We start from the raw sequence: 13,712 nt of genomic DNA on the forward strand, positions 1-13,712 counted from the left end.
TAAAAAATAACAACAATAAAATAATGCAAATAAAAACAGTATAACAACTATTTGCATAGGATTTTCCTTGAATTAGTTATGATAAGTAATCTAGAGATGATTGAAAGTGTACAGGAAAATGCACATACTATGCTATTTTATATCAGGGACTTGAGCATCCACAGATTTTGGTATGGGGAGCATAAGAGGACCCTAGATCCAATGCCCCTCATATATGGAAGGATGACTGTATTAGTTTTTGACCACTACTACAACAAATTACTGCAAGCATAGTATCTCAAGGCATCTCAAATTTATTATATTAAAGTTACAGTGGTCAGAAATTTGTAATGAGTTTCACTGGGCTAAGATCAAGGTGTAATAGGCCTGTATTCTTTCTGGCGGCTATAGGAGAAAACCTGTTCCCTTGCCTTTTCCAGCTTCTAGAGGCCACCTGTATACCTCGGCCAATGACCCTTTTCTCCATCTTCAAAGCTAGCAGCATAGCATTTTCGGAGCTCTCTGTGACCTTTAATCTCCTGCCTCTCTTCTTCAATTACAAGAACACTTGTTACACTGAGCTCACCCAGATAACCCACTCATCTCAAGATCCTTAACCTAATTGCATCTGCAAAGTCCCTTTTGCTCTGTAAGGTAACATATTCACAAGTTTTGGGGAATAGGAAGTGGACCTCGTGGGGCAGGGGACAGAGGGTGGGGGACATTGTTCTGCCTGTCACAGTCCACCTTCTGGCCCCCAAAGATTCATGTTTGTTCTACATGCAAAGGTTCCAAGGTTCTCAAAATTTTCAGCCTATTACAGCATCAACTCAAAGTCCAAGATTTCATCAGTTCAAAATTTTCAAATCTTATCTTCATCATCAAAATTAGGTATGAGTGAGTCTCTGGGTATAATTCACCCAGAGGCACACTTTGCTATTCGTGAACCTGTGAAACTCAAGAAATGGGTTATATGCTCCCAAAATACAGTAGAGGAAAGGCATATCATAACAGTTATAAACATTCCCATTTAAAAAGGGAGAAAATTAAGGAAAAGAAGAAGTCACCACTAGCAAACCATTTCAGAATCTAGCTGGGAAAATTCCATTGTGTTTCACAGGCTTGGGAATAATCCTGATTTTGGGCTCATAGCTCCACCTTGGCTTAGAAGTATTATACTCCTACCTGTAAAATTTGAGGGAACTAACATCTTCTAAACTTATTTTGCCATGAATGGCAACATATTCATGAGTGCCAAAGATTAGTGCATGGGCATCATTGGGGGACCAATTTCCTGCCTATCAAGGTAGACATAAAAAAGTTCACATGGCTCTAGTTAGCAGAATCTCCTCACTTGATTATAAGTAGTGTAAATGCATTGGCCTGCCAAATTGTAATCCTGAGAGGTGCTTACAAAAAGAAGCATTTTTTCCTTTCCCTACAGCAGGGAAAATCATGTTTTCTCACTCAGGGAGCAGTCTCAAAAAGGTATACCATTGAGCACAGCAGTTACTATTTAAACACCAAGATTTTTATGATCCTAGAATAATGAAAGATCACGCCTTCAGACCTTTCAGAAAGCAACATTTATTAGGCAAGTGTATTAGTTATCTGCTGCTTTCTAACAAATTACCTCAAAACTTAGATGCTTTAAGCAAAAATAAGCATTTATTACCTGATAGCTTTGAATCAGGAATTTGGAAATAGTTTAGCTGGCTGGTTCTAGATTGGGTTGTCCTATGAACTTACAATCAGGATGTTGAATGCTGTATCCTGCTATAATTTGTAATGGGACTACACAAAGGAGTGAATATCAGGAGGTGATTACCATTGGGGGCATCATGGAAATGGCTACCACAGTGAGAAAAATATCTTATGGGAAAATGCACTAAATAGAAACTCAACTGTGAAACAAATTCTCACAGGCAGTGAGGGGAAAACCTCCATGATCAATGAAGGACTTCAACTCAGTATTAAAATAAATACTTTGAATCACTCTTCTAAAATTATCCTTATATTTGCTTTGGGGAAGAAGACTGAGAATAAGAAGGAAGAAGACTTCATGAAAAATAGAGTATTGTTTACAGGTAAAACATGTAAGATAAAATAGATCTAAAAAACTAAAAAACTGAAAGTATTCACTCCATATCTAGTACATGAGACCCTGATATAGCATTTATCAACCGTGTGTTTACAGAATTACTCTTACAACAGTGAGCCCAGCTTCTAAAGAGTCATTTTGACACATTTTTTAAAAATGCAGTGTTTGCATGGAAATTTAACCAGTATTTCGAAAATCCCCTTGACTCTAAATTTATCAGTGTATAATCATAATTGCAAGGAAAAGTAAGAGGTCATCTAACTTTTTCTCTAAGCGAAATTGTTAGGGTAGTATTCAAAATTAATGGATAATTCTCTGGGTTTCTGTTCTAAATCTTGCCTTCTGCTGGAAGTAACAATGACCTATAGTGATACCCTCAGGCTAATGTTGTTCCTCTATTGTAACAAGTAAATTTATTCGGCTCTTAGAAATATTAAGTAAAAGCAGGTGATGCATGGGATTGAGGCCCAGAATATGGTTGATTAAATATCAACTCTTTTGCTCTGCTTAATCTAAAGGCTTATGATGTGGTTTTAGCAATGTTCCTTTTCAGAAAAAATAAAAATAATAAAAGACAACTGTTGACAATATTCAGAAGATACAAGCCTCAATAATCCCTAGGATATTCATTCAAGAAATGTGGTCACACTACTTATTTTTTCTAATATGTTACTGGACACTATAGAAGAAATGTAGGAAGTAGTACAAAATCCTTAACCTGAAGGAACTTAGTATGTAGGGTCCTGATTCCTTCCGCTGTTTAGAGATGTCAATTAGTCGCCCTCTTACTCTCTAGGTTCCCCATGATAAATCCTAGCCAAAAAGGAGTCAGAAGAAAATGAAAATGTCAACTTTATTACTGGCCACTCAACCAAAATGCAGATGCCTCAGTAAAGGAGGATTAGAGGACAGAATTGGGATGTGTGACCAAAGTGGGGTGGACACCATCTACCACTCTTGTAGCTTCCCCCTGCCCCCCCCAAAATAACTCAACACTGAATTCTCTCTATTTGCCCACACCTAGGTTAAGTCTGACAAAACAAATGCTTATCGAGTACAACAGGAAAGACTGTTTATCCTTAGGGATTAATAAGCATTTTATCTCCTTGTCTGAATATCTCAAGATAAACCTAGTGCTACACAGCAGCTTCTCCCACTGTGACAGGCTCTGAATTGCCCTAAATAGTCCTGGAATACATCAGCTACCCAACAACTTCAGTATCATTTATTAACATATCTCAGCCCCTGAGTCTTGCTAGTGGGGCACATTGTGTGATTTTGCAGTTACTAAAATTTACAGCAAAACTCTCAAATGACTAGGAAGATTTTAGGGGGAGCCCAATACCTTATTCAGTACGACTTCATTAATTTATATCTAGTTAGAAAAAGAAAACAAATTACAACTTAAGAGTTCCAGAGAAACCTTCAGAGTGTGTATTAAAAAGTTGCTTTGAAACATAAGAAACCTGAAATGGGAATGAATTAAACTGATATCGTTTCATTTCACTAATGAGCAAATATTTAAACAACTTTATTTGCCATCTGGATGCCTGCCAATACGAAAGCTCCTTCAATAAAGAGTTGCTATCCTCTTGCTTATTAAAGCTGTGTTTTCTACATATCTGTTCTCTTGCAGGTTGTTGGTGAAAAATATACATATATTAAAATATTGGTTAGAGTGCAGTGCTGATAATAATACCAAAGTCAAGGGTTCGGAACCCCATACCAGCCAGCTGCAAAAAAGAAAAAAAAAAAAAAGGTCACAGGTCAAACAACCTTAAAATATTTTAGGTTACATCACAAGCAAATAAGTTAATTATATTAACATATAATTATCAAATCCCACTTTAATATATAGGAGGAAGCTGTCATAGGAAAAAGCAAGATGAAGTATTCTAATGACTTAAAGAGCATTATTATAAAATAACAGTTTCTAATAGTGCAGACAATTAATAGATCCGGGCAAAAACATCCTCACATCCTCACCTACAGCAAAATTCTCTTTGCTTCTGATTTTATCATTGCCAACTGTCAATCAAAACAGAACTGATGATAAATACATACTGCATGCAGAAGACACCTACACAAGCACAAATGCACACACACACTCACACAATAGGATTTCCATTCCATATTTTGTGATCAATACCTATGGAAAGAATAATTGGCATGTATACTTAACACTTCTGAAAAATAGCAATAATAATAGTGTGCCAAGGGTTAAGAAATAAGTATTATAATGAAGCCATGCTTCTCAGCACCAGTGATTAAGCCATTTTTGATCAAAACGTAGTAGTCACTGTAAAGAGCAGTCACATCACTGCTTCCCTGTTAGCACTGGCTAAATATTATTGCTCTCCTACTTCCACAGCAAACTGCAGGACTTTGGAGCCAGCAGGCTCTCCTCAAGGACTTGCTGATGTGTAACAAAAATATTTTAGTGTGAAAAAACTACTCCCTAGTGCACTTGTTTGCAAACTGCTGAATTTCTAGATAACTCTAACTATGTTCGAGGACTATTTTTGATAGTGCAGATCTGGTGCTGAAACGCCTCTGAAGAATCAACACTTCTTTTTCTTTTCTTTCTTTCTTTTTTTTTCTTTTGTATTCACAGCATGACAAACTCAGTAGACATACAAAGCTGCTTGGGTAGAAATTTTTTACTTTGTACACCAATTTGTTGTGTTGAACCCAGACCTCTCTGTTTCACGCTTACAAAATAATAAAAAGAAGTCAAGTGAAATGCAAATTAGTATGAAACTCAAATACTCTGCTTAACAGCTTTCAACTTAGTACACTCAATTGCCAAAAGAATGTAAAGCTTTAACATTGCTGTTAATTATGCTCCTCTTGCTAGAAACACTTTTGCTATTACCTAGAAACTGTAAAGAATTGCTTTATATCATCCAGAAATTTCTGTGTAATTTAATTAGTTTATTTCCATTATATCCTCATCTGCTTTAGTTTATATAAAATCCAGCAACTAAGCAAATACTGTTCTTAATGGTAGTATTGAGATGTACTCCAAATTGAAGTCCATTTAACTTCCATGATAAAGTCTAGTTAAAATAAGACTAAAATTTTATTTTTCCATTGTTGTTATTTATATGGATTAAATGAACTTTTAGTTTTGTGTTCTCTACTACTGGGAATATGCTTTTGCAAATCCAATTATATCTATTTATACTAATAAACTTTTAACAAGCCAGAATGTGAGTATGTTTATGCAAGTGGAATTAATATTCTAGAAAACTGAGACTGTTATATAATTAAGTGTTTACACTACAGACATGCATTAGAAAAACTTTTACCATTTGCACATGGGGTGCCAAATTCCATATTACACTCTGGCATTGCAAAGACAAGACATTGTGCTTTCTTTGTGGAATTCAACATCTAATGAGGAAATGCACAGTTAAAAAAATAATTACAAAAAAGAATACAAAGTATTATGATTATTTTTCACAAAATCGACATATTTTGTTCCATCATCGGGTACTTAAGACCCATCTACAATGTTTTTTTTTTTATTCCTCTGGATAACAAACCCATACATGTCAAGAGTCTGGTAAATGAGGTTTTGTTACTGTATTTTTCTATCACATTAGGTGGGGAGAATGAACTGTCAAATTCATCACCATTTCTACCACTCTCAGTTGTCACGGAAAGGCCAGAATATATCTTTGGTCACCAAAGTCATTTTAAGTTTGAGCATCTGCAGTGGTAGAGTATTTAATAAATGACAAAAATGCTAGTTTTGACTGTCTAAACTAAACTCTATTGGGTTTCTAGCTCAAATTTTCAATTACAATTGGATAACTGACAAATATCTACTTTCCCTTTCAGCATGGGAACACACACCATCGTTCATACATTCAAGTGACATTAGTGACCTACCATCTGCCTTGAGAATTTTTCCTAGTGGTGAAAATATATTTTCACTGATCCATATACACCGGGTGCCTTTTGTGACAAAGAGCATACATTTTGGAGACAGCTGGCCCAAGTTAGGGGCATGCTGTGTGGTTGTGGAATAGGGCACAGTTAACTGGCCCCACGTGGGGATTGAACCTTGACCTCATTAGTAATGTACTGTAATGAGTTGAACTCAATAGTCACTAACAGCTCTATTGAAAACCAACAATATGCTCAGCCATCCACTGTGAATATGCTTTCTAAGTGGGTCGGACCAAAGATTCCCTATGACAAATCTTAAATTTGTTCCTTTGTTCTCTCTCATTTCTGGTGAAAAAAGGTGCTGTAGCCCACCTTTTCCTCCATTTTTCTTCACTAATGTTTTTTCTTCTTCAGCGTGCTTTTTGATGTGCATCTTTCTCTAGATCTCTTCCTGTTCCAACCATCTGTTTTACCTAGATGAAGGGACGATTAGTAGTGATCATAACCTGAAGTATGTTAATGTCATTCCGCTTCAAGGAATGAGGTTTAGGCAATATAAAGCACTCACTGAGGGCTGAGGAATGAGCTAGTCTGTGAAGTGGAAATTTTGTTACCAACAAATATTGATATTATTAATATGATCTCACTAAATTAATTTGATTGTCCAGGTAATGTGAGGATGGGGTGGTTCTGGTAAAAAAAAATACCAGTGTCTTTCTATGGTAGCATAACCACCTTTAGTTTTAGGCTCACAGACATTTAGAGCTGGAGAAATCCTTACAGTACGTCTAGCCCACTGAAATCCAAAGAGACCAAATCATTTTCTCAACATCTCAAAAATGAGGTAATGTCAAAGTTGAGTCTTAAATTAGTCAAGATATAAGCTAAGTTGCTGTAACAAAGAGACAAAAATAGTGTGACTTGAATATATTCTGTTTCAGATAACAATACAGAGATACAGCCCAGGGTTGTCAGAGAGGTTCTGCCGTCTTTAACATGCAGCATTCATTTCTGGGCCCAAGGTAGATTCTCCAATTTTCACCAACTTCTGGCCAGCAGGATGGAGAAATAAAGAATTAGAGAGTGTACGCCAATTGTTATCTATCACTTCTCACATTTCATTAACCAGAATTCAGACACATAGTGCTCGTAGCTCTGTGCAAAAGAGTCTGAGAAATACATTCTCTAGCTGGGCACATTTTTTTTTTTTTTTTTTTTAAAAAAAGATGACCGGTAAGGGGATCTTAACCCTTGACTTGGTGTTGTCAGCACCACGCTCAGCCAGTGAGCGAACCGGCCATCCCTATATGGGATCCAAACCCGGGGCCTTGGTGTTATCAGCACCGCACTCTACCGAGTGAGCCACGGGCCGGCCCAAGCTGGGCACATTTTTGCTTGGCTCACACTTGGGGACTATGTCTCCATTATTTAAAAAGTCTAAGAAAACAATGGATATTGTACAAGTAGCAATCTCTGCTATAGAAGAATTGTAATGTCTTCATTAAAAAGCTATGAGTCTTTCCAGCATGATAACCTTACAATTTGAGTTTGTTAAAAATTATTATTATATTATAAAATTTTCTTATCAGAACACTATCTTGGTAGTCACCTTAGATGTCCTTACCTCATATCTTTTGTGATCTCATACTATACTTCTGTTTATGTAAGAAAAATTTTTTAAAAAGTCATGTTTATAATTCTTTAAAGCTATTGTCAGTACTCAAGAGTCCAGTGTTTTCACCTAAGAAAATTAAATAGGGGTAAAGACTAATTGACATGAGTCTTAAGGCTTACTGAATTAAATTACAATATTATGATATTTGAACCCACGTAAAGGAATTTCTATATTTATTTCAAAATTAGCACTTACTGCCAAATGGTATTCAAAAGAACATTTCATCTTTTACTGGACAAGTTCAAATGCCTAGAATATTTGAAACAATTTAATTGCTGAAATAAATTTTTGACTAAATGGATGAATAACAAATAAGTGAATGAATGAATCAACAATTCCCCAAGAACAATCTTAATTATATCAAAACTGCAGTATCTGTACAATTACATATTTTAAAACTTCTTTTGAATTAAATTTATACATTCCCTGTGAGATGGTTACCTATTGCCTTTTGTCTATTAGATCATTAAAAATAATTTGTGTTTTCTCTGACTTTGCACTAAGAATTTGGTAAACGGAATAATGTGAATCTACACAAAGTCCAAAGCTAGTCTTTTTAGTCCAGTTATTTAAATGTCCTCAATTTTCATATCAGAACATTTGAGAGTGAGTAATATAAATGTCCTAGCACATATCACTGAAATATCCTAAGTCTTTTGCTATCTCTGCACCCAGGAGTATCAGCAGACTTCAGTAATTTTTCTGACCTCTGGCACACTACTTCAATAACATAGTGTGATAACATTTGCTATATTTTTGCAAGTCTCCAAAAGCTATCTCCTTCCCTTTTCTTTTTTTTTTTCTTGAGCTTACTGTCATCTGTCTCCTAAGCTTATAAAAACATATTCCGAAGATTTCCCAGTGATAGGCTCTGGAGGGTTTTTTTTGTTTTTTGTTTTAAGAGGTTCTGATTTTCTTTCTCAGTTTTTGGGTGGGAGTTGAAAGAAAAGGACCACTGGAGACAGTGGGATGACCTGCACTGTAGGACTGACTATAAAGTCTAGTATTATCTTTGTTTCCTTTTCCCTTTGAAAAGCTTTGGCCTCCAGCCACAACTCATTCTTTTGCTTCATGCCTCCAACCAGGCCTCAGACCAGATGACTAGCTGGCACCACACCCTTAGGAACAAGGAATTCTTCCCTTTGTAGGGTTTAGCTGTCACTGCCCAGGCATTTCATGCAGCATGATAGCTTTCTTACTTCCCATAAATACAATTTACTCTTAAAAGAAATGTATCTGTTGTTTTAAAACTGTTGACAACCTTAAGATATTATATGCAGAGATTTCAAAACCGAGAAATGATTTTTGAAAACACATACCATGTTATCTAGTGGGAGAACTAAGGATACATTAAAATATATAACAGATGATTTTATTGTAAAATTTCTAAATCTAATAACATACTTCCTGTCTTTTACAAATTTAATTTTAAGAGCATTTCCAAGGTCTGGTTATAATAAAGCACTTCTTTCTTAATGTTTGTTTTAATACCTATAAGCTGGTGACATCAATACTTCTCTGTTTTCTTGAGTTTACATTTTAAAGCAAATTTAGTACTGTATGGTTATTTCGCTTTCTATTTCGTTAATGGCTGCAAATTTCAAGCATCTAAGTAAAGAATGAACTACAGAGTGGTAACATTTCTATTGATCTGGTCTTTAACATATATTTAAAGCATACAAATGGAAATTAGTTTTCTTAGAAAGGCATGCATAAATGCATTAGCATTTTTTCATATAAGCCAATTTTTCATGGCTCTATAAAATTGCTATATAAAATTTCTCTGAAGCCAAATTAGCAAAAATAGAACCAATCAAATTTGACTAATTAAATTTAAAGATATTTATGTTCACAAATTTGCAAAATTAGTGAAACTCATTTTCCTAAAATTTAAAAAAACAAAAGCAAAGAAAGAAAAAGCACAGGATACCAGTTGGGAAAAGAAAAGACTTTAGTAGAAGACATGATATCTTTCTTCAAATATCTGAATAGCTGTTCTGTGGGGGGTCTTTTGTTTTGAAGGGCCAAAGAGTAGACTGAAGGGTAAGAGATAAAAATCACAAGAAAATGGATTATATTTTATTATGAAGACTTTCTATGAGTCATTGAGCAGATAATCAGCTGTCTTTTGAGGGTGTGAGGATCCTATCAAGGCCAGTATCCTACTGACAGATTCCTATTGCCAACCCTATGTCAAAAGAAAGAAAAAAGTGGTCACATAACCACAGAAGAGTTTGATCTGATGTTCACCCCCAAATTACATCTGCTACTTATTATATTCTTTTCCCACCTGACCTGAAATCCTTCTCTTTAATAATCTCTTAAAAAAACAAAAAACACCTAAACTATAAGGGTATCATTTTCCAGAAGTCTTCAAATGAACATATATAACCTAAGTCTGTCCTTCTAGGCCTACGCCATTATCATATTAGAATGTGCTAGATTATCAGAACACTTTGTTGACACAGATAAGGGAAAGGTCATTTTCAGTGGGGATACTGCTGAATACAGTTGCACTGGAGATAAGAAGTAAAAATGGATGAAAATACAGCCTTACAGTGAGGTGTTCTTTAAGTGAAAAGATGAGAGATTAGCTTAAAGGAAAAACAAGCCTTTTCCATTTGCCTGTTTTGCTGTGGGCACTAAAGATCCTCCTTCATTTAGTCCCACACGAACTCACTCTTTTATCAAATGTTGGCCAAGCACTTATTGTATGCCAGACACTCTTTCAGGCTCTGAGAAAAGTGCCCTAAAGTGACAGGCAGAGCTGCTGCCCTGGTGGAGTTTACAGTCTATTAATAGAGAGTCCTAAAAATATAATGTAAAGCAAAACACTGAGGCATTATCCAAATAATCCAAATAACAAATATCTCAGCAAACTCTTAAAAAACTTTAGACAAAAACAAATTATATAAATAATTGAAGTGCCCCATTGTGTTTTATCAAGAAACAGTCCTATAAAGGCTGATGAACAATTCTCAATATTAAATTATACTGATTAACCTTAGGAAAAAGAACCTGGAACTCACAAACTTTGATTTTGTGACAATGCTTATTTATATTTTGGTACTTTTTTGAATAGGTAATTCATTCAAAAAGTTAATAAATTTTAAAAATATATAAAGTGAAATGTATAGAGTGAAAAGTATTCCTCTCAGCCATGTCACATATCCACCCACTTCTTTGCCATCTCCTCTAAAAGTAACAGCAAACTTTATTATTAATCTTCCTTGCTCATATGCAGGCAGATATGATTATGAAAGCCTATCCCCTTTTATATAAGATAGTAAAAAAAGTAATATTCATACTTGTTTTAGTCTGTTTCTGTTCCTTATAACAAAATACACAGAACTGGGTAACTTAAAAAGAAACAATATCTATTGCTTACAGTTTCAGAGTCTGGGAAGTCCAAAGTCCAGGGAACACATCTGGTGAGGTTCTTGGTGGTGGTGACAGTAACCCAGGTATCTCACATGGTAGAAAAATGGTGGAGCAGAGACAGAGACACTCTTCATGTGCTTTCCTTTTAAAGCCCCCCAAACCATGCCCCTCAACATGGTTATTAATCCATTCACTATGGCATGGTCCTATAATCTAATCACCTCTCCAAGGCCCCACCTTTCAATTACCATAATAGGATTTCCTAACCTCAACAGTTACAGTGGGAATTAAGCTTCTAATATATGAGCTTTAGGGGACACAATCCAATCAATCTACAGCCAGGCTATTCTGTACCTTTTTTTTTTTTTCCACCTAGTATATCTTAGTGATCCTTCCATGTTGGAACATAGACCCTCATTCATTTTAATAGCTCTATAGTATTCCTTTCTGTGGATGCATCAGAATTTATTTAAATGGTGCTATTTTTATAGACATCTCTTTTATTTCCCATTATTCTCTATGAAATATAACATTGAGTAAATAACCTTTTTCATGCATCATTTCTATAGTGCCAGGTATCAAAATAGAATTCTTCGGTCAAAATAGAATTGTTCGGGGCTGGCCCGGTGGCGCACTGCTACAGTGCGCCGCTTGGGAGCATGGTGGCGCTCCCGCCGAGGGTTCGGATCCCACATACAGACCGGCCGCTCACTGGCTGAGCGAGGTGCGGCCACAACACCGAGGGTTGCGATCCTGTTGCCGGTCCCGGTCCGGTACGGGCGCAACACTGAGGGTTGCAATCCGTTGCCGGTCACGAAAAAAGACAAAAAGGAAAAAAAAAAAATGGAATTGTTTGATCAAAGTGAACATGATTTGCAATCTTGATTAATTCTGTTAAAGTGACCTCCACAAATATTGCACCAATTTATATTCTTACATTCTGTGTAGAAAAGTTATGTCCTAGTTTAACAGATTGTGTTCATAGGATTTTTGCCAATATAAAAGGTAAAAATGGTATCTCAGTGTGATTTAATTTGTATTTCTTTTTTTATGGAGACGTTGCTATTCTTTCTTTTTTTTTTTAAGAGCTATTCACATTTCCTTTCTGTGAACTGCTATTCTTTGTATATTTTTCTATTGCGGTCTATTTTCTGTTGAATATAGAGTAATTTTTTTTATCTTTTTATGTATTACTGCACACAGATGTGCTCTTGAATTTGTGGTGCAATGTGAAAAAAAAAGTGTTTTTCCTTTTACTAGTTGAGTTAAGCCCATTTATATTTCAAGACATGCCAAATATGGCATATTTTTATTATATTTTTGGTTTCTATGATTTTTTTTAAAGTCTTTCTCTATGTGATCGGTTTTCTTGTGTGTGAGCATGACTCTGATATTTTGGAAGATTTGAATTTTGCTTCCAGTAACTATAACTCTATACCTTAATGTTATTTTGTTTTAAAGAGTATTTTCTAAATTTTGTCAGTACAAACAATGGTCAAATTAGTGATAAAATTTATCAGCTTCCCACTCCACTCCTTTTCCTCCATAATCCTAATTCTTCAAATATTTAGTATTTACTTTTATAGTTTAAATGTGCTTATACTATTATTACATATTTAGTCAGATTTAAGTCTTTGTATTTTAATGGAAGCTAAGTAGAAGACATAATCATCAAATTTACTCTCTCTTGCCTTTTCTCTCCTTGATTCCCTTGATTTTTGTTACTTTTATCATTTCCCCATTAACAGGAAATAGGCTATTTATATTTTGTTCCATTACATTCGTTTTAGTCTTAGGTATACTGTTAATTATATTCAATATCCATTGTCAAAACTTTTGGAATAGTTTCTCCAGTTCGTTCCTGGCTGACTAAAATTCATTTCTCTACTGTTTTACTGAAATATGGCTCAAAGGTAAAATCTTCCTTGGATTCTTGAATGGTCAAAACTATTTTCAGTAGTCTTTACTCTAGAAAGACAGTTTGGCTGGATATAAAGTTCTCAATTCACATTCTTTCTCCTTACATATCACATAGATGCTGGTTCCCTGTCTTCACTGGTTGAATTTTGCTGTAGGTAAATACGACTAGCTATGACTTTTCCACCGAATGTGATTCTGTCTTTAAGTTCCCTTTTCTACTAGGATGTATCTTGATGCTAACGATTCTAGGTCAATTTTTCCTCACATGTCTTTCCTAACAATGTGCTTTTTAAAGTTCATTTTGTTTTTCTTGAAATACATCATGAGTTGTATCTTCACATATGCTTTTATAATGTAAATGTGCTTATACTTAAATAATATTTTTTCTGGTTTTCTTCTCTGGGCACCACAAGCTTGCTTATGTTAGTACTCTTTTGTGCATCTCCTATCATTATTGCTTTTTTCTTTTCGCTGTTTCTGCTTCTTTCATTTCTATCCTTTCACTTGTATTACATTTCTCCTTCATGCTCCTAAATCCTTCTTCATTTTGTTTTTAGAATGACGGTGTTTATTTCTTATCTTACATTTCAATTTCACTTTTGTTTCCGATCATCCTGTTATATCGCATCCCTTCCTTGAGGATTTGTATTTGCTGCTTGGTTTTTCTTCAAGGAGGTGATTGCTCCACTCCTTTTTTAAAAAAAATCCTGTTAAAAAATGTTAGTTTATTATTTTCACCTCCTTTCTCAAATCAATAAA

The sequence above is a fragment of the Galeopterus variegatus genome, unplaced genomic scaffold, assembly GCF_000696425.1.
Source record: "Galeopterus variegatus unplaced genomic scaffold, G_variegatus-3.0.2 Scaffold4396, whole genome shotgun sequence".
Taxonomy (NCBI): domain Eukaryota; kingdom Metazoa; phylum Chordata; class Mammalia; order Dermoptera; family Cynocephalidae; genus Galeopterus; species Galeopterus variegatus.